Source organism: Photinus pyralis, unplaced genomic scaffold, assembly GCF_008802855.1.
Source record: "Photinus pyralis isolate 1611_PpyrPB1 unplaced genomic scaffold, Ppyr1.3 Ppyr1.4_LG3a, whole genome shotgun sequence".
Taxonomy (NCBI): Eukaryota; Metazoa; Arthropoda; class Insecta; order Coleoptera; family Lampyridae; genus Photinus; species Photinus pyralis.
Genome location: NW_022170509.1, coordinates 20166838 through 20191463, shown reverse-complemented (window position 1 = coordinate 20191463; position 24626 = coordinate 20166838). Strand labels below are relative to the sequence as shown.

General features: G+C 34.9%; 1 long non-coding RNA gene across 2 annotated transcripts in view; it reads right to left on the bottom strand.

The window, feature by feature from the left end:
* The window catches only part of LOC116165270, a 54154-nt gene that overhangs the window by 26461 nt on the left and 3067 nt on the right, over positions 1–24626 (bottom strand). The window contains exons 2-3 of one of the 2 annotated variants that reach the window (XR_004144119.1): positions 15431–15483; positions 81–351 (exon numbers count right to left, since the gene is read on the bottom strand). This is a non-coding gene — a long non-coding RNA (uncharacterized LOC116165270). Of the gene's footprint in view, positions 1–80; positions 352–15430; positions 15484–24626 lie in introns of those variants that run through there. The other variant, XR_004144118.1, reaches the window with a different exon arrangement.

The following is a 24626-nucleotide window of genomic DNA, read 5'->3' as shown; positions in this document are numbered from 1 at the left end:
TAGGTAACTGAAGAGTTGGCGTAATGTCACCTTTCACCTTTAACTTTCATGTATGAGGAAGTATTCATTGTATAACAAAGTATTTCTATGTGCCATTTATTCACGTAAAAACAGTATTTTCATATCAAAATATTCACACATTCATTTACATGTCAACGTAATCATTCTCTTCTGCGGATTGCACTTCGTCAGCCTCTTCGACGTTCTCTAGTGGTAGTGGATCGTCTGAAATTACGGACTCGTAGTTCTCGTCTTCCGCTTTACCTGCTGCATGGGTACCCTGAAGAGACGACGTGGCATTTAGGCACGATGTTCCATGACACTGGACGCAGAGTTCGTTACACTTCAGACCTACAACAAATAGTATTATGTCAAAAAAAAATTTTATAATTGTGTATACGAATATAACATTCTTTCGTGTGTCCTAAGTGTCCGGTGGAGAAGGTTTACCTGATATCCTGCAACTGCAAGCAGTCATGCAACCACGTTCGTCGTTCACAGCCACATGAAATAAGTTTGAGGAGACTTCCCGGGGCTGGATCCGAAGTCATTGTGGTAGGCGTCGGGAAAGTCTCCTCCTCCTAATAATAATAGGTTAAAAAATAGACAAAATTAGTAGGTAACTAGCTGATTTTTTGTGAGTTGTTAGTGTGTGATAAGGTAAGTATTTTCTGAAAGTTCCCCTCACTTCCTCCGCTTGCTTCACCCGGTAGACCGATAAAAAATACTTAAGTGGCGCGAATACAATAATATCGCTAGTGCGCTCCATCTCCGGTACAGTGTTGGTGGTTGTGGACTTAAATTGTTCAGAATAGTAGTGGTTATGCTAAAGAATATCCACTACAACAATTCATGGCATTTTAAACTGTTTTCTTTAAAATGTTTGGTAATTTTTGTGACGTTACAATGAAACATAAAGGAATTGCAGTGTCTAGCATATAGATACAACTCGCACACCTGCGTATGCGCAATTCTACCCATTTATGTCTAAGAATATGTGTACCAAATTTGAGTCCAATTCGGTTCAATCGGAAATGAGAGTACCTACAGACGGACCGACACCGACAGACCGACATCATTGAGATTTTGTTTGATGTTAGATTCCTGGATCCTGGTGCTTCAAAACGTCTATTTCCGTCAAAGGAGCGGGGGATCATTTTTGACCCCACTGAAATACCTCCCTTACTAACGTGCGGATGGTAAAACCGAGGTAAACCACTGAACATCGGGTCGTAAACGGCACATTAACAATCAGACGCAAGGAGACACGAGTAGACCCTTATCAGCTTTTTATGAGAATCACTTGCATCGTTGAGTGATTGCATGTCGAAATGCCCAGAGGACCATAAGGAATATCTCGTATGAGCTCACTCCAGCCGCATCATCGTTTTTTGATGGGCCTTACGTGAGGAAAACAAAGTCAGTGTTAGAGCAAACTAGAGAGAATTATGCTGCATACACTTATAGTCCACCGACCTACAAAGTGCAATAGGTACGTTGTCGACGTAGGATTTCTTCTCAGGAAAGGAGTTTGACCGCGACCTAGCTAACCGAGATATTTGCCATTCGTATGTCCAATACGTACTCACACACTATGGTCAGTCCACAGTGGTAGTATTTGACGGGTATGACTCATCAACGAGCACGAACGCCTGTGAGGAAAGCAGAAGATCTCGCTATGTGGACTTGCAGGTAAAGCAAGACGTCGACACTTTGATTGTGACGGTCGTTATCGAGGCGACCACTTTAGACCAAGTTGCCGTAATGTTCTTCGAAAATGTTTTTCGTTAAATCAACTACTAAAAAATAAAGGTTTTTACCATACAAGACGTTAAACCGCACAAGAGACTTTGCTCATATTACATGCGACGCGACGTCGGGATTCGACAAGACCTCGTCTTGATTCGGAAAAGGAAAGAAAACAGTTTAGAAATTGTTGAACGCATCTGCAAAAAAACTAGTTTCGATATACATTATCGCTCTCCAGAAAGTTTCATCATAATTCAACTTGGCCATTCGTCCTCCAACCGACGCGACGGATGACACGGCGTTTTTCCATTATCACCGCGTGTATCTTCAGGTACAACATTGGCTTGGAAACCATCAACACCCATAGAATGGAGATTCCGGATATCTCACGAGAAGGCACCAAGCCCCTGACGAGCTTTCTCATTTAATTATAAGTACATATGATTGTAAAGGCCAGTGTAATAGACATTGTGACTGTGCCCGAGCTTGTCCTTCCAAGTTTACCCGCTGTATTGGACATTGCGCCAATGCATCTATCGCATCCTCTGCAGGATGATAAAGATGTTAATATTGTGCGATTGCTTTGTTGGATGTCTAGGAAATAATAAATATCAATATTTCAACTACACAAATGATTTAATTAATTTCAAAATAAAGAAACATTACACACTATTACTACTCGAACACGACATTGACTTGGAATTCTAATGACATATATATTAGTAAAAAACTTCAGTGTTGTCACTACCAACTTACATAACAAAAAAACTATTATTAATACAATTTCATTGACATAACTACAGTTAAAAATTCGAAATTGTAACAAAGTTCTTCATTTTAGGCGCTCTGAAAGCGTTTTAATTATTTATTGGATTTGTGGTTAAACAATTGCTAAAATGTACATAAAATTCCAAATAAAACACCTTAAAATGCTAAGGATTATTGCAGTGGTTATTATTTAGCACAACCACTGTCATTTTGAACAATTTAAGTCCACAACCACCAACACTGTGCCGGAGATGGAGCGCAATAACGATATTATTGTATTCGCGCCACGTAAGTATTTTTTATCGGTCTACCGGGTGAAGCAAGCGGAGGAAGTGAGGGGAGCTTTCAGAAAATACTTACCTTATCATATACTAACACCCCACCAAAAATCAGTTAGTTACTAATTTTGTCTAATTTAGGGCATTTTTTTGTCTAAAGTGCCTGGGCTATAACTGAACATATTCCACCAATGTTTTCTTTTCCACCTCAAAATGTCCAGTTAGCTGTCTTTATCGCCTAGACTATAAGCCTGGGTCTGATTTTATTTAAGCAACAACTCGTTTAGCAACGTTACCAGCAGGATAATATAGACGAGATGGAAGCGGGAAATATGTTATGAATTAGATCACCGAACTCTGTCTTAAGGCGGCATTACACGTCGTGTGAAGTGTCACGCCTGGAGTCTAAAGTGTCGCGCCACGCACCGTGTGACTGAGTCGGCGGGACGAGTTACGCGCGCGCGGCATGTGCTATCGGCACTATAGGCGGTAATTTGCCAGTTCAATGTAAACACGCCGCGCGCGATCTGGAGTGGCGTGTGTATGCAATCTCACGACGCGAGGTCTTCAATTATCGTCGAGTATTGGCTCGTCATTCCTCACGCCACACTCCAGGCGTGACACTTCACACGTCGCCATGTAAAAGGCTATAGCTAAAAAATTGCGCGTCTGCTTGTCCCTCCGCACGCCACACTCCAGGCATGACACTTCGCACGCCGTGTAAAGGCTAGCTTTATTTTCTTACGCTTGCCTAACAGTTTCCGTTAAATAGCAGACAGTAGGTACCTATTTACGATGTAAAACTGTTACAGTTATATCGAATTACATACAACTATTATGAAATATGTGGACGGTCCGTGGTAGGTATATAAACTAATAAAGTAAATTATTCTGGTTTATCCCCGTGGAACAAAAGGAGATTCTGCGGCAATTAATGCGAAGCTGAGATGGAGTAATTAATTAAACAACTCTAAATCCATATTATAACTTTCCTCTTCGTAGTACGTTTGCTATACCAAAAGCGAAGGTATCTTTCACCCTTTAGAAAAAGCGTGGCTAATTTAAGCCTGACAAATATTAGGTTCGTCATTATCATTTACTGGACTAAGCGAGGCAGTAAGTTAGACAAAATATGTAACATTAGTAATTAAGGAATTGCATTGTTTTAAGAATTTCAGTATTGTGTTAATTGAAATGTCACGCTTAAATTAATGAGTCTGTCAGAATGGTCTGCAATTAATATGGTTGGTAATAATGAGTGAGACAATTAAAACTCACAAACCACGTTATGATGACATAAATTATTGTAGATAAATGTGCCCTTTTTGTTTGGGTCCCATTTTACAATTTCAGTGTATACCGCAATATCGGTAAGTACGGACTTTCGAAAATATTTACGACAGTATCAACTATAATTAACGTCAAGCAAAATTATTCAGATGATAATGATAATGAAACTGGCCATCTTATTTTTGGTTTAATTGAAATTTACCAAAGTTACCGATAAAACCCAAATAAAATCACGGAGCGATTGTGGTTTAATGGTAAACTTGCTTATTGGTGGCAGAATTATATGCAAATGAAAGGGCAAGCGCAGGTAAAAATGCGAACTCTATAATTTGAAATCAATACCCATTACTATTTATAGCTTCTATTAGTTTTGCGAAAGTGCCACCTTCACTTTGTAATAAAAATTTAGTGACTGTACCTTATGTAACGCATTTCTGCGTAATTGAAAATCGGGTTACAAATTGTTTTATGCGAGTTATACATTTGGTACTCAAATTTTCGAATTTATGGTAAGTAAGCTATTCTACTGATTAATAATAATAATACTTTTATTTTCATAGTACTGATAATAATTTCATTTCATCACAGCTCGGTACGCGGTCCTACAAAGTCACAGACTTGGGTACCAGTAGCTGCCGATTATGTTTAATTTATACATTTCTAGAACAAAGTTTCTGTCTTTCATAGTAACCCAATGAACAATTTTTGTGTTATAAAGGTTCTCTAAATATTTTCATTACTAAATTAAAAACCTTTGGTAATATAGGTTGTCGATGACAAACTTTCTATTACCACTAGTGATGTTAAATTACACGTTTTTTTTAAAGTGCGTAATATTACGTGTAAAATTAGCAATTGTTTATGTTTTTTACGTAATTTACAAATATTTTTGTAAAATTACCTGTCATTTATGTTTTTTATGTTTTTTTTAATATTCCATAAACATTTTTGAATTTTGTGAGTGTTTGAAAACAAAAACACTTGTTAAATTATATATTTTGATGTATTAAATAAAATACCCAAGCAGTAGGTATTTCGCCATCACGCGTCGTTTGGAGGAAGAAGTTCCAGATCGTGAATTAGATGGTGTATCATCTTCATTAAACCAAACTAGATTCAACGGTGACTCGTTTACGTTGGTAGTACCGTTGATGGTCTGTTGTGGTACCGATCAAAATGTATCTTGTAGGTATTACATTTATGTAACTTACAAAAGTTACGTAAATTTCATAAAAGGCATAAATTACATAAAAAAAACTACCTCTTGTAAGTTACGCGTAATATAACCGTTTTTATGTAACTTACAAATCGTTATTTCACAATCCACATTACTATGGAAACCAATTTCGAAAGAAAATTCAAAGGGCTGTACCTAACTTTTGAACTAGTAGCCCAATCTTGGAACTGTTTGAAATTATGGATTCTACAGGCCACATTCTATAAGAAAATTTTTTTTCCGGGTCGATCTGAGACAATTTTTTTTTCGGAGCTCAAAAAAAGGCAGTGTATAACCTTCCTTTTTTACCAAAAATCGACGGCACCAAAATTTCTCGGGAAAACACATTTTCTTATTAATTTTGGTGCGTATAGAATCCAAAACAAAACGTACTTTTTCGATCAGACTTCTCAATCAAAAGTTATGGACTAGAAATAGTGATGTTAAATTACACGTTTTTTTTAAAGTGCGTAATATTACGTGTAAAATTACCAATTGTTTATGTTTTTTAAATAAAAAACGTAAGTTACGTAAATTTCATAAAAGACATAAATTACATAAAAAAACTGACCTCTTGTAAGTTACGCGTAATATAACCGTTTTTTATGTAACTTACAAATCGTTATTTTACAATCCACATCACTAATTACCACATACCTATACCTCTTAAACAGCTTAAATGGCGGGGTCTATAAGGGTTATCGTTACTGATACCCTTATAATATCTTTAGGCTCATTTTATAAGGCTTATGTGCCTTTTTAATCAAGTAACGGGAAAGTTTCAACAACCTTTATAAGCATTGGTAACAATAATGTTTTTTTTTTTTTTTAATATATATTTATTGGGAGGTACCTCGACTACCAAGGTCATTGGCACCTATAATATTACAGACACACTATCACATTATATATTTTTAAATAGGTTTATTTGTTGTAGGTATTTACTGATGTTCTCGATGTGCGGTCCTTCCGGATTAAGCGCCTGTTGTAGTGTTCCTGGGAGGTTGTATGTCTGTCTAGCTACTTCATATTTCTTGCAATCAATTATTAGGTGTTGAACAGTTAATTCCGTGTTGCATTCGTCACATATAGGTGGTAATAATTTCTTCATTAAATAGTTGTGCGTTATAGCCGTGTGTCCTAGCCGCAGTCTTGTGGTCGCTACCTGGCATTTTCTGTTGGATGTTTGTTGAGTGGTCCACTTCTTTATGTTTGGTTTTATTGTTTTTAGTTTTTGTGTTGTGAGGGACCATGCGTTTTGCCATTTGTCTAGAATTTGCGTTTTTTGGATGTTTTGTAGGTCTGGTATAGTACATTCTGTTATGATTTGATGTGGATTTATGACAGCTTCCCTTGCCCGTTGATCCGCTTTTTCATTTCCGGTTATTCCTTTGTGCGATGGAACCCATATAATCGTTGTTATATAGTTGTCCAGTTGTCTCTCAGTTATTATTGTTTGTATGTCTTGGACGATGGGGTTGTCAGGATATAGTTTTTGTATGGATTGTATTGATGATAGCGAGTCGGTGATTATGGTTATACTTTCAATGTTTTGCATTTGGGATTGGACGAGTGCAGTTTTTATAGCTTTCAGTTCTCCAGTGTAAACCGATGCTTCGTTAATTTTGTATAATATCTCTTGATCCGGCAGAATAATTGCTACTCCTACCTCGTTTTTTAATTTGGTTGCGTCGGTGTAGACTTCTTGACCGGTGTATTTAGACAGTATTTCCAAAAACTGGGTTTTTATTATTTATTATTAAATTGTTGTTTTGGAAAGTTTAGTAAGGAGAGGTTTATTTCCGGTATGTCATATGTCCAAGGAGGGATTCGAGGAATAATGTTTAAGCAACCTAATCACTTTATTATGGACATCCTGCTAGCTCTTACATTTAGTACTATCCTCTATGTTTCTCTTTAGATGTTGATGTAGTAAATTAAAGGTAACTGATTTCTTCTAACACGAAGTCTTTCTTTTCTTGTGGAGAAATGACAGAAAATAGATATCGGTGATTTATTCAGTCAGTTCACAGGCATCTATGTAACCAAAATGTTAGTGCAATCCATTCTGGATAGAGTAATTTGGATTTGTACCTCTAAAAAATGAAAGCGCCACCTATAGCCTTACGTTTTACATTTTAAGAAAAAAAGATTAACTAAAAGTTTTCCTGAAAATTCCCGTTTCTGCATAAAACGCATACAGAATAATTCCACAGGTAGATTCTTGAATAAAAATGTTACTGTGCTGTGGGCATTGCATTTTTAATCTGTTATTCGACATTTTTCTCAACAATACCAATATGGCGTTCGAAAAAAAAATGGGCGATATATTTAAAAGACCCAAGAGGATAAACGGGCTACCACTATTAGGTACTATTAAGGTGCAGTAGATTTAAAATACGAATGTGTTCTTAATTTGATAAGTCGATTATTTTTGTGAATTTTAGATGAAATAATGTCTAAAAACAAACTCACCACTCCATTCCTTCCACAAACAGAAAATTAACCTCTATTATTTCATTACAGAATCTGTTCGTCCTGCTAAAAATGTAAATCAATTCAGTTTACGAATAAACTCATTAGTATGAGTGCCTTTCAAAAAGTGCTCAGCTCATAAATCATTTTGTTCGTTAAAACCCCAACATGGAAAACCAAAACAATTGGCAAGACCAGTATTCGCCATCCGGTGGTTTGTCCTAGAGCCACAAACGTGAACCCTCGTCACTATTTCAGACACGTTATGTACAACACAACTCAAATGTTTCGAGCCCGTTACCACTGATTGATTCAACATACTCCGAGGCACGTACATCTTCCAACATTTTCAAGTCCTCGATCCCAATATTTTAATAAAATCACTCAAACCTTCATTTGTGAAAAGATATTGTATACGCAATTAGATGTCTACTGTGCAAGAGCCAAGAAGGCACAATCATTGAGTGTTTTTCTCAAATCCGCCCCGTATTACTAACCTGGAACTGACTTAATATGCAAATTCTGTTGCTTCAATTACGTAGTCTTGTTTCAAACTCGGAGATCATTACTGTAGTGCACCGCGAGGATTAATTACGGTCGTTCTAACCCCTACACATTTGGACACTGAAATTGCGAAGCATACGGAAAGATATCCCAAATTGCAACAGAACTACAAATCAAATGATGCATTGACTAGTCCTTCGTAAATTTTGACGACACAGAACACCACTCTAGACGATCGAAGCATATTTATAGCAGAAAATATACAAAGTTAGAGAGTAAGGCGATAGAAACCATTTATGCATTATTTTGCGCCATTGACATAACATTTTCCATTCTTAGAACTCCTAACAAAAATTTCATCAACTCCATCGGAACTTTTTTATGAATCTGGTTGCCAATTTGGTAATTGCAACCTCAAGTAAGGTATATTGAAGGTTTTTGTAGGTTTCCGGTTTTCCATATTATTCTATAATTTGGTTGACGGTCTCTGTCACCATTTGAGTATTTTAAGAAATTCAAGATGTCGGCTACATAACCATAGGATCATAAATAAGTATAATAAATGTTAACGTGTTTTATACTGTTCTAAAAATTTCAGTGCAAACTGGACGTAAAATAATAAGTAAGATGCAAGCATGCTGTGAAACTACGGACCAGTCTGACAAAATGAGCATACAGGGTGAGTTTTTGTTCACTTCCACTCTAGGGATCTCGTAAACCGTAAGAGATACAAAGTTTGTTAAAGGGACAAAGTTCTGCAGAATTTTATCCTGATTAATTATCCTATTCATAATTCCCTGTAACTCTACAAATAGCAAAGTTAGGGCCAAACAACGGAAAAATCTAATTTTTGAAAATGCGCTGTTCATTTATTTTCAAACATATCAAAAAAAGTAGTTTTTTATATCTATAACAATAAATGAACGCCAGCGCATTTTCGAAAATTAGATTTTTCCGTTTGTTTTCCTTCACTATTTGTAGTTACAAGAAATTATGAATAGGACAATTAACCAGCATAAAATTCTGCATAACTGTACCTATTTAACCGACTTTGTATCTTTTACGGTTTATGAGATCCCTATAGTAGAAGTGAAAAAAAATCACCCTGGTTTTCTCCAATGAATGTTTTTATAATGTTAAGGAAATGTGTATTTACCTAGTCAAATAATGTACTTTTTGATTAGTAAAGAATGAGTATTACATAATAAAAAATTTCGTCGTAAGGGGCGTTAAGCGGATAAGTTTCCAAAACACTGGCTCCGTTTCTTCTCTAAATTCCAAGGGCAAACCGCGCTTTAGAAATTCATTTCATTAGCAACGAGAAATCGTGGCACTCCTTTTTAAAACATTTTAACTGTAATTTTAGCAGATAGGTGACATAAGGTTGACAATAGCAATAGGACGGAACCGTCGTTTTTATTGAACGCTATAGTTGCTTCGAAGCAGAAACCAATAAGCCGGGCCACAGATCTACTGAAGCGTTGTGCGGAACTGAACATCTTTTTGAGCGTGTTGCAGACAATCAATTTGACCATTCGATCTAATTGGAAAACTCTTCGAGCGCTGTAACGGGGAGATCGCCCGCGTTTCCCTACGTAATGAAATGAAGAAAACTGTCCTTACCTAAACACACATGCACATCTCTTTTCACATCATTCGCTATATGCCAACAGCTAACACTCACAGTAAATTCAAAGTATGAAAGAATAATTTAAAAGACGGTAGAAGACATTTTTTTCTAGTTTTATTCATCACACCTTTCGTCCTGAAAATCATCATCTACGAGCTTTTCTTACAAAATACCTGCACAAACATTTGTCTTACATGTTCTGTTTCCATTCCGCGATTTTCACTTGGAGGAGTTCCTGATGATTAGAGATCTAGTCCACTTACTTTTGATGGTACCTCTTCTTTAACGCCTGTGTATGTCCTTTGTATAACATACAGGGTGGTGCCTAGCGCGACGCAGCATAGGGATTTCAATGGTAATTTCTTTATTGTCAATTACTAGCTCCCCAAATTATTTTAGAGCAAAAGTCTAAATAGGTTTTTTTTTAGAGAAAAAAATACTGCATCTGTTCATACTATTAGTTATAATTTTCCATTTTTCAAAACCGTAGAAATCGACAAAATAAAAAATTACATTTTAATAAATCAGTGATGCTTTGGAACCTTTTAACAAACTACAAGCGCATCCCATCCAAGTTATCATTGTTTAACGTCGAACGATTTTCATATTTAATTCTGTTTCAACTAACCGAGGCAATAAAAGGCATCCGGGTAATGTTGTTTTTAGATAATGTATGCTGCATCTGTATCAGATACTAGTTGTTTATCATTTTCCGGAATCACAGTACCTACATAATCGAAGAAAAAAAAACTGATTTGGGGAAGAATCGTTCTTAAACTTATATTCGGATTTTCCGCTACTGCAGCCAAAACGTTGAATGTATTGTCGTTTTCCTGATAGTTTTGACGGACATTTTGAACGTTATTGCTCTTGTAGTTCTTTAACTAATTTATAATCAAGTATAAATTTAATATACGTCAAAGGCAAATAATGAAACGTGATAGCTGTTTTTTTAGGTAATTCCAAGGCATATTTGATTTATTGTAAAAAGAACCTTTTTATTTTGTCGATTTCTACGGTCTTGAAAAACGGAAAATTATAAATAATAGTATGAACAGATGCAGTATTTTTTTCTCTAAAAAAAACCTATTTAAACTTTTGCTCTAAAATAATTAGGGGAGCTAGTAATTGACTATAAAGAAATTACCATTGAAATCCCTATGCTGCGTCGCGCTAGGCACCACCCGGTATATGTATATCACTTCCACAATTTTTTACACTCAAAAGTGCAAAAATTTGTCCCCTTTCGACCGACACGGGGTTGACCACCAGCATATTGGTAACTTCACCTGTAGAATAGGTACACTTCCTTCGTTTCAGTCACCCATTTTTGTCTTGTGTTTTAGGTTATTGAAAATTATGTATAAAATATAATTTATACCTTTAGAAACTAACCAAAACAGACATGTATTACCTGAGTGGTAGGAGTGGTGGTGATTATACGTTTCCTGCTTTAGTATTGAAATTGATATTGAGGTTGGAAGACGGGATTTACTTTTGTTAATATTTTCCCTACAAAGACCATTGCCATTCGTACGATACATTAGGACAAAGAACCCTAATCCTTTTTGGCGGATCTTTGTCAAAAACCCGATTTCGAAGTAAAACGGTCTGGTATGCAAAGTGAGAGTGTAGTGGAGGTACCATCTGAAAATAGTAGCGTGCGTTCTTTCAAACAACGCTATGCTTTTATCTATTATTTTGGAACGAATTTATAATAGAAAAATATAACTCGTTAACGTTATTTTAACGTTGGAACGTTTGTAACAAATGAAAGTTCTGTATAAAAACTGGTTCACAGAAAGCAGTAGCGTGCTATTTTGTTTTCGGTGAAAAGTTAGACAAAAGTTTTTTTAATGTATGGTTTGAAGGACCACGATGCTACAATGAACAATAGATTTTCAAACTCCAGTGATCATCGAAAAAAAAAACAAGATGTAGCAAATCAGTTTTTATCTCTACAAAGAAAATTTGGCAAAAAGTCCAAGTAGAATAAACGACCCTTACGTACGGAAAAGGTCAAAGTTTTACAGCGTCCCAATACTGAATACTTATACATGTTGATATGCACTGAATCCAAAGCAGTGATTAGTTCATAACTTTGCACCATAACGTTTACTATTCTTGATGTGTATTTTGCGAGTTTGCGAAAAGCTGTACATCGTTTTTGCGCAAATAAAACTAAATGCATTATTTTGTATTGTATTTGTCGTAAAACTCATCTGAAAATGTTATATGTTGCCGCGAAAATGTGTGTTTAACAACTTTGCTAATTAAAAGTTAAAATGTTCAACTACTGCTTTTATGATGACGTAATATATATGTCGTAGTCTTTTAGTGAAATCAGTCATTTCACGAAACGCCTAGTCATTTATATGAAACTGTGGAACAGTTTACTTTCCAAGACCAAGCGATTGGATTCCCTTCCCATTAGAGATCGATAAATGGTATCCTTATCGATCTAGAAGGGGAAGGGAAATTACCCCACACGTACAAATTTTCAGCGTTTCACTAAATGACTAGGCCTCGGACTAGGCGTTTCGTGAAATGACTGATTTCACTAAAAGACTACGACATATACATTTTCAGGCTCCGAATGAATGAATAAACAAACAAGTAAAAAGGTTTTCGTCCTAAGGCGAGTAAATTCAGTGCCTTTTCCATGAATGATGAGTACTTCCCAAAAGGCCATAGCTATGTTGCGCTGTGATTTTCTTTACTAGAGGCATATATGGTTAAAATTTCAAAGAAATATCTCCATAAACAAAAAAGTTGGCGTTGCGCAGTTCGCGCGTTAGCACATTTAATGTATGCTATAGGTATGCGATGTTTGTTTTTACCAGTAGCGTTTATGGTTAAACTTTAGAGAGAGATTTTCATAAGTAAAAAAGTTTTGTCATTTTGCAGTCTGCGCACGCGTGGATTTCATTTTTACTATGTGCGATATGTTTGCTTTTCCTAATGACACTCGTAGTTTTCGATTTTTACTACATGTGGTATGTTTTTCTTTACTAAAAGTATCTATGGTTAAAATTTCAAAGAAATATCTTGATAAATAAAGAAACTGGCACTGACTGTGCATCCGCACATCTAATTTTTGTAATATCAGTTATGTTTGCCTTTAATAGAAGCATCTGCGGTTAAAATTTCAAAAAGATATCTCGATAAATAACAGTTGATATTGCGCATCCTGCGCATGCGCACATTAATTTGATGTTTAAAATATGCGATACGTTTGCTTACACTAAAAGCAACTTTGGTTAAAATTTCAAACAAATATCTCCATAAATATGAGAGTCTGCGCAATATATCGTCACAACGATCACGATAGAAGCTATTTTATAACGTTAACGAAAGAAACTTCAGTGCGTGTCGTAAAACTATGTTATTGGTTCCTTTTTTTTGGTCAACTGAGAAGATTAGTTCATTTGAACCAATAATTCGGAGGTTGTGTTGTAGTTAAATAAATGATTTTAATATGTTACGTTTTTTACGAGTTGAGCAGGCGTATTTTTGATGAAGAAAGGGAACAACAATCGGTTTCGTCTATACAGAAGCATTATTAGAAACGCATCAGACCCATTTCAATTACCAGATAGGAGATGTATTGGGTTGTTTCGATTAATAAAATAATTAACACAATCTTTATTGGACAACCTACGGCCTCATTTAACGCACTATTTAAGACTAAGTGACTTTTCTGTAGAATTGAAACTCTTCAGTTGCCGGAGGTTCTACGCCACAGCACAGATATACGTAGGTGAATCTGTGGCCACAGGTAGTTATCAACGTTGTGGTGGGCAAGATTTTAATTCTGACTAGAGCCAAACCAGCATTCATCGATGCATTCAAAATTCCCAAATATTTTGGAAGTAGGAATTTAATAAAAGGGGATCATGTTAAACGGACCTACAAGAGGCGATCGGTATGGTGAGTACACTTTCATTGGTCCGATGGGGTCATCAGTTATTGATGTCTGTGCAGTTACCTTAGACTTATTACCATATGTGCATGATTTTGAAATAGGCAAATATTACTTTTCTGATCATTTTCCACTTATTTTGAGACCTAAATTTTACACGGAAAAGGGGACTTTCGTTCCGCTTCTTCCAAAGTTAAACTGGAAGAGCGAATATAAAAATGTGTATACACAAAAAGTCGAGCGAATGGCACAATGTCGCGTGTGGCCGGATGGTCCTCAGGATGGGCTGTTGTTATCGTATAATGTAAAGATTATTGCATAAAATAAACATATCGTTTTGCATGACTTCCAATTTGTTGTTTCATAACATACATAAATATGATTTCCAAACGCCCAAATAGGTAAACGTGTGTAGACGTTTCCAATTTAGAACATGAGAAATGGGAAAAGGGAAAAAAAGGATTTAAAGTTTTCTCATTCGATCAGCTCAGCAAAGTTGGTTCCCAATAAAACGTATACCGGATTTGCTGTTTTTATTTAATGTTTAAGGGTTGATTCAGTCAAACAACGTGAGTGCTAAGTTACGTAGGTAACCCTAATTTCACAATAAAAATTGGTGGAACCACTTTAATAAAATACAGCAATGTATAAAATATATAGACGAGGGTCATTCGTGCCTAAATAACTCATGAATATGGCATTATAAGCGTTGATAACGTTCGACATTCAACAGTATCGTTTAATACAAGTCTACGTAAAGGAACATTGAGAAACGTAAATCGATCAAATGCGTTCTAAAAACATGTAGGTACATAAATAAGGACAAGAAAATTTCCCTAAGTCTTTCTACAGTTGATCTTCTATACTTGACAGGAAAACTTTGGACTCTATAAAGGAAAACAATTAATATTTGTGAAACTTCCTATTAATACATCAAACTACTCGAATTCTTGCTTCTTGTCTTGTCTTGTTTTGTATTATATTTTTGATTTTTGATCCCAATGCTTAAAATGAAAAAAACTCACCCTGTGTATATATATATATATATATATATCTGTGTGAGGGAGAGAGGGGGTGTGTGTGTGTGTTCAGCAGATACCAATTAGTAAAAAAAGCCTAGTTGGCCAAATGTTGTCTGAAATGCCCATAGGACAGAGAAACTTCGAAAAGTGCACCAGTCTAATAGAGGAAATCACTTTACTGGCGTGCGCTAATTACAAACTCGGAGATCTTGCAGTTTAATTATAATCTGCATGTGTGTTATGCAAAATGAAAGTCGTGCAATTAGAGCATGATTACGAACCCATGATCGACAGTACGAAAACTATTATGCCTGCAATTATTTATGTTTTAGAAAACGAGTTTCAGTTGCCCTTGCTTTCAGAAATGGGAAGCAAAATAGCTTGGTTACTTTCATATTTAACTATCTTAAAGGGCTGGAAACATCGCGGGTCGAAGTTTCCATAAATTTTTTAACTACATTTTACGACACTTCCCAACATAAATATAGTATAGTACTCGAAAGGACAAATTGCAAATATAAATTTAAAGAGGTAAAGGTACTATTTTACAACTGAAAGAATTAATTAAAAACTTACCATGTAACAAATTTGAAATGAAGCACAATAGAAATATTCTGTAGTTCATCGTCCTGTAATAAAAAGATAACGATTTTAATTAAATGGGCACAACACAAAACGCAATGATTTGCTTTGTTTAAATAGAGAGAAACTCGAAATTGAGATTGTCAGTTAAATTTGTTTGTCTGGCAATTTCACACGCCATTTTCATACAATGTAGAAAGTTCAAATATAATTCCGGTATGAGCTAATGAGCTAAGCATCAAGTCTCGCCGGGTACACACAAAAACCCTAGGGAACTGCCACATTTTGATAAAAAAAACTTTCACTATTATTCGATAGGGAATGTAATCTATGAACAGTTCTATTATATTTTCATGATAAATTAACAAAGGACAGACCAATTTGCACACTTTACTTAAAAATTCGGTCGGGTACATAATATGGTCAATGTTTGATAGTGTTAGCAAAGAGTACTCCTCTTTGCTGATAGTTACACGATTCAACCCTTAATTTTGTTGTTCCTTTTATTGGAAAACCTTTTAAACACTAATACTGTTATGAAACAATTAGATTGGCTCGTAATTGAAAACTAATATCTGATTTAGTTGAAGCCAATCCAGCCAGCTCTTCTATTTTTTATAAATTATCTCAAATTCTCAAGCTAAATCCGATAATTAATTATAGATCCAGGTACAGCATAATAAATGACTGCGCATACCGTTCTTCTACAATTAGAAACCTGCTTTTTGAGTATGAAAACACAGGACTGCGTATCTGAAATAGTGACGCCGTCAATCAATTTAAGTACGAAATATATTTTGTTTATGCGTACGGGTACGTCAAATGTGACATTTCGCAGATCATATTCAAACAGCGAAGTATCGTTTCGTTGCTGGAGGCAAAGAAGCGGAAAACAGGCAGAGAAATTTTACTTCTCTGCCTCTTTTGATTTCTATACCTGTTTTGACTATCCGTTATATACAAGAAATTCCAGCATACTAATTTTAAAAAAATAGTGAGATCCGCTGACACGTCGGAATTTCCGTACTCAGCCCTAAAGGGCTAACTGAAAACTCACTTCTCGTCCTTGGTAAACAATATACTACTCTGGTAAATAACTTATTAAGATTACGACTTTAGTGCGTGTATAATATGAGCTATTGCTAGATATTTTTGTGGAGGAATCAAAATATTCATGTATTATATTATCGTTTGCTCTGGACTTTTCTTCTTCAACGCAATGGCGGTTTTCACGTCTCTTAAAACCCACGTACCTACTATGGGTTCAAATCTGATTTGTATATTACATACACTGGGGTGCAGAGTAAAAAGGACCTTGAATAAGAGACATTTTTAAATTTTTATTTTGACTACCTTAAGTACGCAAGAGGATTAAACAATTCCAGAGGGATCCTATGCATGCGAGAAGTTTGATTTAGCTTGTACAGTTAGGAAAGGGGAGAACGGTACCGTATAGTCCACTTGGGCTCCAAAACCACAACCCAGGCCAAGGTGGGGGAAGCAAAGAATTATTTTTTTATGAAGTGTTCCATTTTGCCGGTGAGGTAATTTTCAGGGAAGTACTAAGAAGAACAGGCAAATCGTAAAGCCCGAAATCGATCGCCATTAAAGAAACTGTAATACGATTTGCCTGTTCTTCTTGGTACTTCTCTGAAAGCAAAGAATGATTATTAAGTTTTTGCTGAAGGAGAAAGGACCTCGGCATTTTGTAGCGTTTACACGCACTTTATAGAACACCACACTTAATTGCGAGTGATGAATTATTTGTTAACTCTTCATAATCAAATGGGACTTGCGCACATCGGCCGCAACACGGGCTTGAATCGTTGCTCTCTACTTGAAGACGACACCTATTAATTTTCAGACCTAGTTCAGACCGATCGGTCATATCTTGTAATGTAACTTTATATTTATGGACGGGACTTGCTGAAATGTTAACAAAAGAAAATTCAGCATGTGAAAAATTGCGTGGGCTCATATGCAAAAGTGAATCTCTTATTTGTGGGTTAGATACTTGGCTCAATAAAAAGCGAAGTGGTGCGTGAGAATTAAATATAATAAAATAAGGTACTGTGTCTCCACAAATTCTTCGTCACCTATGGCTAACAAAACTAAGTCGATATTGGATTTATTTGGTTGGATGACAATGAAACTGTAGAGGAAACGTGTAGCCGCTCATGATCATAGGAACGACAAAGGAATAAAAAGTGTCCCGATTCGATAAAAAATTAGGTGTCTTGGATGAGTGTGGAAAGATTAGCACATGGCTGTAATTTACTCCAGTTTATATACCTAACCCGCCTACCTGCAATTATCAAGTCAAACTAACTGTGGTCTTAACGTATTACAGGCCCAGTTACGTTAATTTTGTTTGGTGTACAATAATTCGACTTCCCGTTTAATTCAAGATAACGCCAGATTACATTTGTGATATTTGGATATACATCAGAATGTACTTTAGAAGCCACTAGCCACTGAATAGGGCAAGGATATAATGTTATTACCTTTACTTATCGCAAAACAAGAGATTTATTTGCGAACAGAAGCTATGTATAAAAGCTCCCACTGCACGCACACTGGTCCTTACCCTTCAATCTTCAAGAGACATTCGCTCTAAACTCTTTTGCAAATAATAATTGCCCCCACTAGCACACGTGATCGGTTTTATTCGTATTTCATCAGCAGTAGAGCAATTTGCAAACAATATAATATAATAACAAGTATAGGCCAGCAGAAACAAGTAAATGCAAAAAGTAAATTAAGCTGTCAGTCAAATCCATTGGAAGCTTAAAAGAAAGCTGTACTTGCTGTAATTTATTTTCCAGTAAAAAAATTAAACAAATTTATATATTTCAAGTAAAATACGCCATTTCAAAGAACGCACTTATTTGAAAAAAAATCCTTTTAATCATAATGTATAAGAGGGTATGTTTAAAAGGAAATAAAATTGCCTAAGTTTAGTGATTGCTAATTGCTCTTTGATACAGTATACGCTTGAACTATATCGTTTAATTAGTCCAAAAGTTTAACAGTCTTCTACTCTGCCTTATGTTAAATTGTTAACATATTACTGCCAATATAACTTTAGAATGTTAGTAAGTAAATTGTGAATTTGAGGTTTTCCGTAAAATTCTTATACGAGGTTTGGTTTCCTTTTGTAGGCCATTCACAATCATGAGGGCGATTAAGTTGGTGAAATGCGAAAGTCATGTGTAAATGAAATGGGAGAAGTGTGTTGGTTTCCCCCGATGTATCGTAATTGTTTACTCTGAAATCTATACCTACCAAAATTGGTACTTTCGTAAAGGTAAAATAAACGCAAATGAATAGCATCGGCTTTTAGTGATTATACGCGAATGAATAAATATAATAATGATAATAATAATAACACACAAATTATATTGGGACAGGACACTACTCACAGACAAAACTATCCACAATAATAGACCAGACATTATTTATAGATAAAACACAAAAATCCATTTGTATTATAGACATTGCCATACCTAACACTAACAACTTAACTAAAACACATGCAGAAAAACACCGCAAATACACCGATATATCTATCGAGCTTAAGACGCAATGGAGAATGAAATCTATTGTTATATTTCCCATTATTCTTAGTGCTACCGGAGTTATTCCAAAGACAATACACCACAATTTACAACTTTTAGGTTTAGATAAAAACACATACAAACATTTACAAAAAGCAGACATTATCAACACATGCCATTTTGTTCGTAAATTCCTAAACATAACACATGATAGTACATCCACACATGATCCACAACGTATACATGGGAACAACAGTACTCGCTCACAACACGGTACACAACATACTGTAATATCTCCACCGCTAACCCAAACAACCACACAAATACAACTTCCTGAACAAACAAACACAATAAATACAAGCACAGATTTAAATATACTTAAATCTGTGATACAAGTAACGCAACAAGCACTACAAAGGCAGACCCACCCAATAAAGTTACACGTCCTAGCACAGTTTAAAAACACAATGCTCTTTCTTCTCAGAAACACACCACGTTATCACAACCCACTCATATTCAACCCAAACGCAAAGCCAAATAAACCCTTACACAATAAACAACGCCACTTACTTAAATTTTAAAAAAAACTTTAAGCAACTTTAACAAAATTGCTAATATGTGTGACATTAACACTTGCTCAGTATCTGATCTTAAAAGATTGATGGAATATTTTTAATCTTATTTTTAATCTTTAAGTTTAATATCATTTAATTTGGTTTTTATTAGGTTAGCGGTTAAGATATTAGTATATTTAGTTATTGTGCTTTCTTAGATTAGTAATTGTCCTATAATTGGAATTTGATTCTGTTGGGCAATAAGTCATATTATTATTATTATTATTATTATTATTTACCCAATTTGCAGAAATTTTGATTTATTTATTTATTTTTTTTTGTATGCTTGTATGTTACAGACAAACATTTGAAACATTAATCGTTACTTGATTTTAATCCGTGCGATTAGTTAACCAGGTTAGACCTGAAATGTTCTTTATAGATAATCCGTTTTATAGTTGCATATTTATTTATTTGTATAAAATTTATTAATATTAAATCAGATTACGAAGTCATGGCGATGTATAAGGAGTGACATTGGTCATTTATAGAAAGTATTTTTCGAACGCGACGTACATTTTTCAATAAATTTCATTTTTGATAGTTACAATACAATTTGTCTCGAATCGTGATTTGTGTAATAGTTCATTAAACTTCCCCCTTGGTCCCGACAATAATCAATCAACAACAATTCCTCACGTTTATCCTAATTGTTTTATCCCTTCTTACATCACCATCACAGAAGAAAGTCCGACGTTCCAACACATTTTGGGATAAGTGGATTGATTATTTTTTATACTTCAAGCTTAGAAATTAGAAAGATACTTAACGTCAAAGATTATAATCCATTCAAAAGTCGAACAATAGTGTCAACGAATACCTCTGCAAAATCTAACTATGTCTTTCTATGTGTATATATGTAAATGCGAGACGCAAGTTACTTGTTAGTCTGGTTGTAGTCAATTCTGTAGTTCGTATGTATTTCTTCAACTCCTCACGTAAATTTTAAACTGAACGTTTCCAATATTACCTACGCTGTAATCAAAATGGAAAATAAATAAATATATGTATGTGTAAGATCACATGAATTTTAACGTATAACCCTAAAATTGGATATATTTTCGTTCTTTTCTATATTTTAACACTTTTGTCATATTGTTTCTACTAAATGTTCCTGACACGATACTCGGGAGTGAATTATTTGCACGCAAAACAAAAATTATGTTTAAAGATTTCGTTGATAGCCCAGTAGCCACTACTGTGGCAAATTGTACATTTATGAAAATGACCCACAGCGCGTTGGCCGCAATAAATTGGCACTAATGTTCACATAAAGTTGGAAAAGTATGTACTTTTTATCATTTATCTATACGGAAGCATTTAAAAAAATTGCGAATCGTGCATAATATCACAGATTTAAATATACTATAAATCTGTGATAATATTAACACAATTCGTCATCGTTTGGATACTACAATTTTTGAATATAAGTGAGATTATTAAGCAGAGCATCATTCTCTTTTGATTTATACATGAAGATGAAATTTGTTTGTTTTCGATCGTATTTAATTATTAATAGGGACTTTCTTGATTATACCTGTGAATCTTGAATACCTGCAGTGAGCAATTCTTGTATCCAGTTGGAGGTAGCACCCGATACTGACGCTGTCAGAAATGTGCAGACAAATTAGGCCAAGAAGTAGATTGGTACAAACAGAGCTGGGCAGTATTCGATTTTGTAAATACTTTTTAGTATTCAAATACTTTGTAATTAAATACTTTTATGGAAGCAGTACTTGTATTTTTAACTCAAATACTTTCACAAATATTTAGTATTCAAATACCTTGCGAATTTGGTATTCGAATACTTCGCAAGGTATTTGAATACTTTGAGAAGTATTCGAATACTTCGCATAGTATTTGAATACTTAACCTTCCTTTTTTACCAAAAATCGACTACCTACTCCAAAATTTCTCGGGAAAAGACTTTTTCTTATTAATTTTGGTGCGTAGAATCCAAAACAATTCGTACTTTTTCGATCAGACTTCTCAATCAAAAGTTATAGACCGAATTCCTGATTCACGTACAAAAGATTTCCCAATGTAACGACCCCTCGGAACAACCATTATAAATGTTCGCTTGCCTACCACTTCTTCATTAAGAATGGTAAGTAATAAATACCCTACGGTGTTTTATTTAAGTACTTTATTTAAATATAATAATAAAGCTACATTTTGATGATATAAACAGGTTCGACCCTAGTCTTCCACTTGTGGCTACTAACAAATCATAAGCAATAAGCCATGCCACCTTCCTGTATGCAACTATGAATATTATATACAGTGAATTTTTTTTAATACGAACATAGGAGTTTGCATGCAATGTAATTTCCCTATGTTCGATTTAAAAAAAACACATCAATCTATGAGGTGTGCGCGGTCACATTCCCAAATCGTGCAACTTGTGTGACTATGAACAGCAACTGATAGTCTTTATGATGAAGAGCACTCGGGAAGATTTTTTTTAAATAAGCCGTGTGAGGCCATAGCAACTTTAGGATAAATTTACGATAACTTACGATAACTTGACCTCACAGGCCACGCGCTGTCACCACAATTCATTGTGAACCAACCTTCAATTATTTGTAAGTCATGTGCACCTGGTATTCTACTAATTTGATTTATTAAATACATAAATGAAGAAAATAAGAAAATAAATAACAAAAACAATTACAACAAATGTTCGAACTGGCCTCCATGACATTCTAAGCAATAACCTAACCGATTTCGTAATTAAATTGGACGGCGGTATTTTAAAAAATGTGACAGCTGTCAATTGTATCTACTACTCATTTGAACTACTCAATAGATTGATGTGTTTTTTTTTAATCGAACATAGGGAAATTACATTGCATGCAAACTCCTATGTTCGCATTTTAAAAAAATTCACTGTATATATATTAATATATATATTATATATATATATATATATATATATATAGATTTAAAAAGCGCTAAGGTGAGATCATTTTTACATATATTGCAGATAAGGTGAGATCCATTTGGTAAACCCGAGATCCGTTTTCGGATCTCGCCTTTTTTACTGTGTATATCGAGTCTATTAGCTCGGTCGAGCATACAGGAAGCTAAATTTCAATTTTCGCCCGGATCTCAACTTTTAGGTTTTTGTCAAAATTTATACACGCGAAGTTCTTGAGTGATCATCTTAGGGGGCGCTGCTTACATTATATATAATACGTTATATTTTAAATAAAGTGAGATCAAAATAAACGGCAACATTGTAAAGCGGTACTCTCGCTTTAAAGTGCGATAGCAAATAATGAAAGAGGTAGCTGTACTATGCGCGCTTTAACGCAAATAATTTGTTATTTGCTACCTCGTATGTATTATTCCTAATCCACGTTACGTTACAAGGGCGGATTTGTATTGAAGAGATTAAACTGGTGGATTGAGGAGAAATGTAAAATAACGTTTAGTATATTTTAGTAAGCACATTAAATTAAAAAATTAATAAGAGGGTCATAATGGCTTCTAAGGGTATCGTAACTATAAGCTAGGAACACACCTACCACGGTGCCCAATAAGGGAATTTGGTACACTTTCGATGACCACTTGCATTTTAATCAAAAGATGTCAAAATCGTTATTTCTATACCAAGCTCATCGGGAAAAGAACCAAAGATATTACAGCGCTGTCTAAAAAGAGAATTTGGTAAATTGTTTATGATTGATTTTACCAATTAGGTACCGTACGCATTTAGGCAGAACGTACCACGTATTAACCATACGCCAAAAATTGGCCGTTCTGATTGGACCACGGCGAAACGCGGTACGTTTTGTCCAAGTTGGGTCCTAACGCGGTACGGTTTGTCACCGCTTTGGTTTTATCCTGATTTCTTTGGGTTTGGTGTTTACACATGATTGCCGGATAAGTTCGATATTTTTGAACCGAAATTGTCACCTCCATGATTTGAACCAATTTGACTAACCAAGGCATCTGTCTTAAAAAATGAACAACCTAATGGTTTACATGTAATCATAAGCAAATAACTTTAGAGAGTTCTTGTGATTGCTTTTTACCAACCATGCACCATAAGGTACTAGAAGAGAGATAAGAAAGCAATTTGATAATGAGTTTTTTTGATTTGGTATTTACACATGATTGTAGGATGAATTAGATGTTTTTGAACCAAAATGGCCACCTCCATGGTTTGAACCAATTTGACTAAGCAAGGCATCTTTCTTAAAAAATGAACTTTTTGCAGATTTCGTTACGAAATACTAAACAACCTAATGGTTTACATGTAATCATAAGCAAATAACGTTAGAGTTCTTGTGATTGCTTTTTACCAACCATGCACCATAAGGTACTAGAAGAGAGATAAGAAAGCAATTTGATAATGAGTTCTTTGGATTTGGTATTTGCACATGATTGTAGGATGAATTAGATGTTTTTGAACCAAAATGGCCACCTCCATGGTTTGAACCAATTTGACTAAGCAAGACATCTGTCTTAAAAAATGAACTTTTTGCAGATTTCGTTACGAAATACTGAACAACCTAATGGTTTACATGTAATCATAAGCAAATAACTTTAGAGTTCTTGTGATTGCTTTTTACCAACCATGCACCATAAGGTACTAGAAGAGAGATAAGAAAGCAATTTGATAATGAGTTTTTTGGATTTGGTATTTACACATGATTGTAGGATGAATTAGATGTTTTTGAACCAAAATGGCCACATCCATGGTTTGAACCAATTTGACTAAGCAAAGCATCTTTCTTAAAAAATGAACTTTTTGCAGATTTCGTTACGAAATACTGAACAACCTAATGGTTTACATGTAATCATAAGCAAATAACTTTAGAGTTCTTGTGATTGCTTTTTACCAACTATGCACCATAAGGTACTAGAAGAGAGATAAGAAAGCAATTTGGTAATGAGTTCTTTGGATTTGGTATTTGCACATGATTGTAGGATGAATGAGATGTTTTTGAACCAAAATGGCCACCTCCATGGTTTGAACCAATTTGACTAAGCAAGGCATCTTTCTTAAAA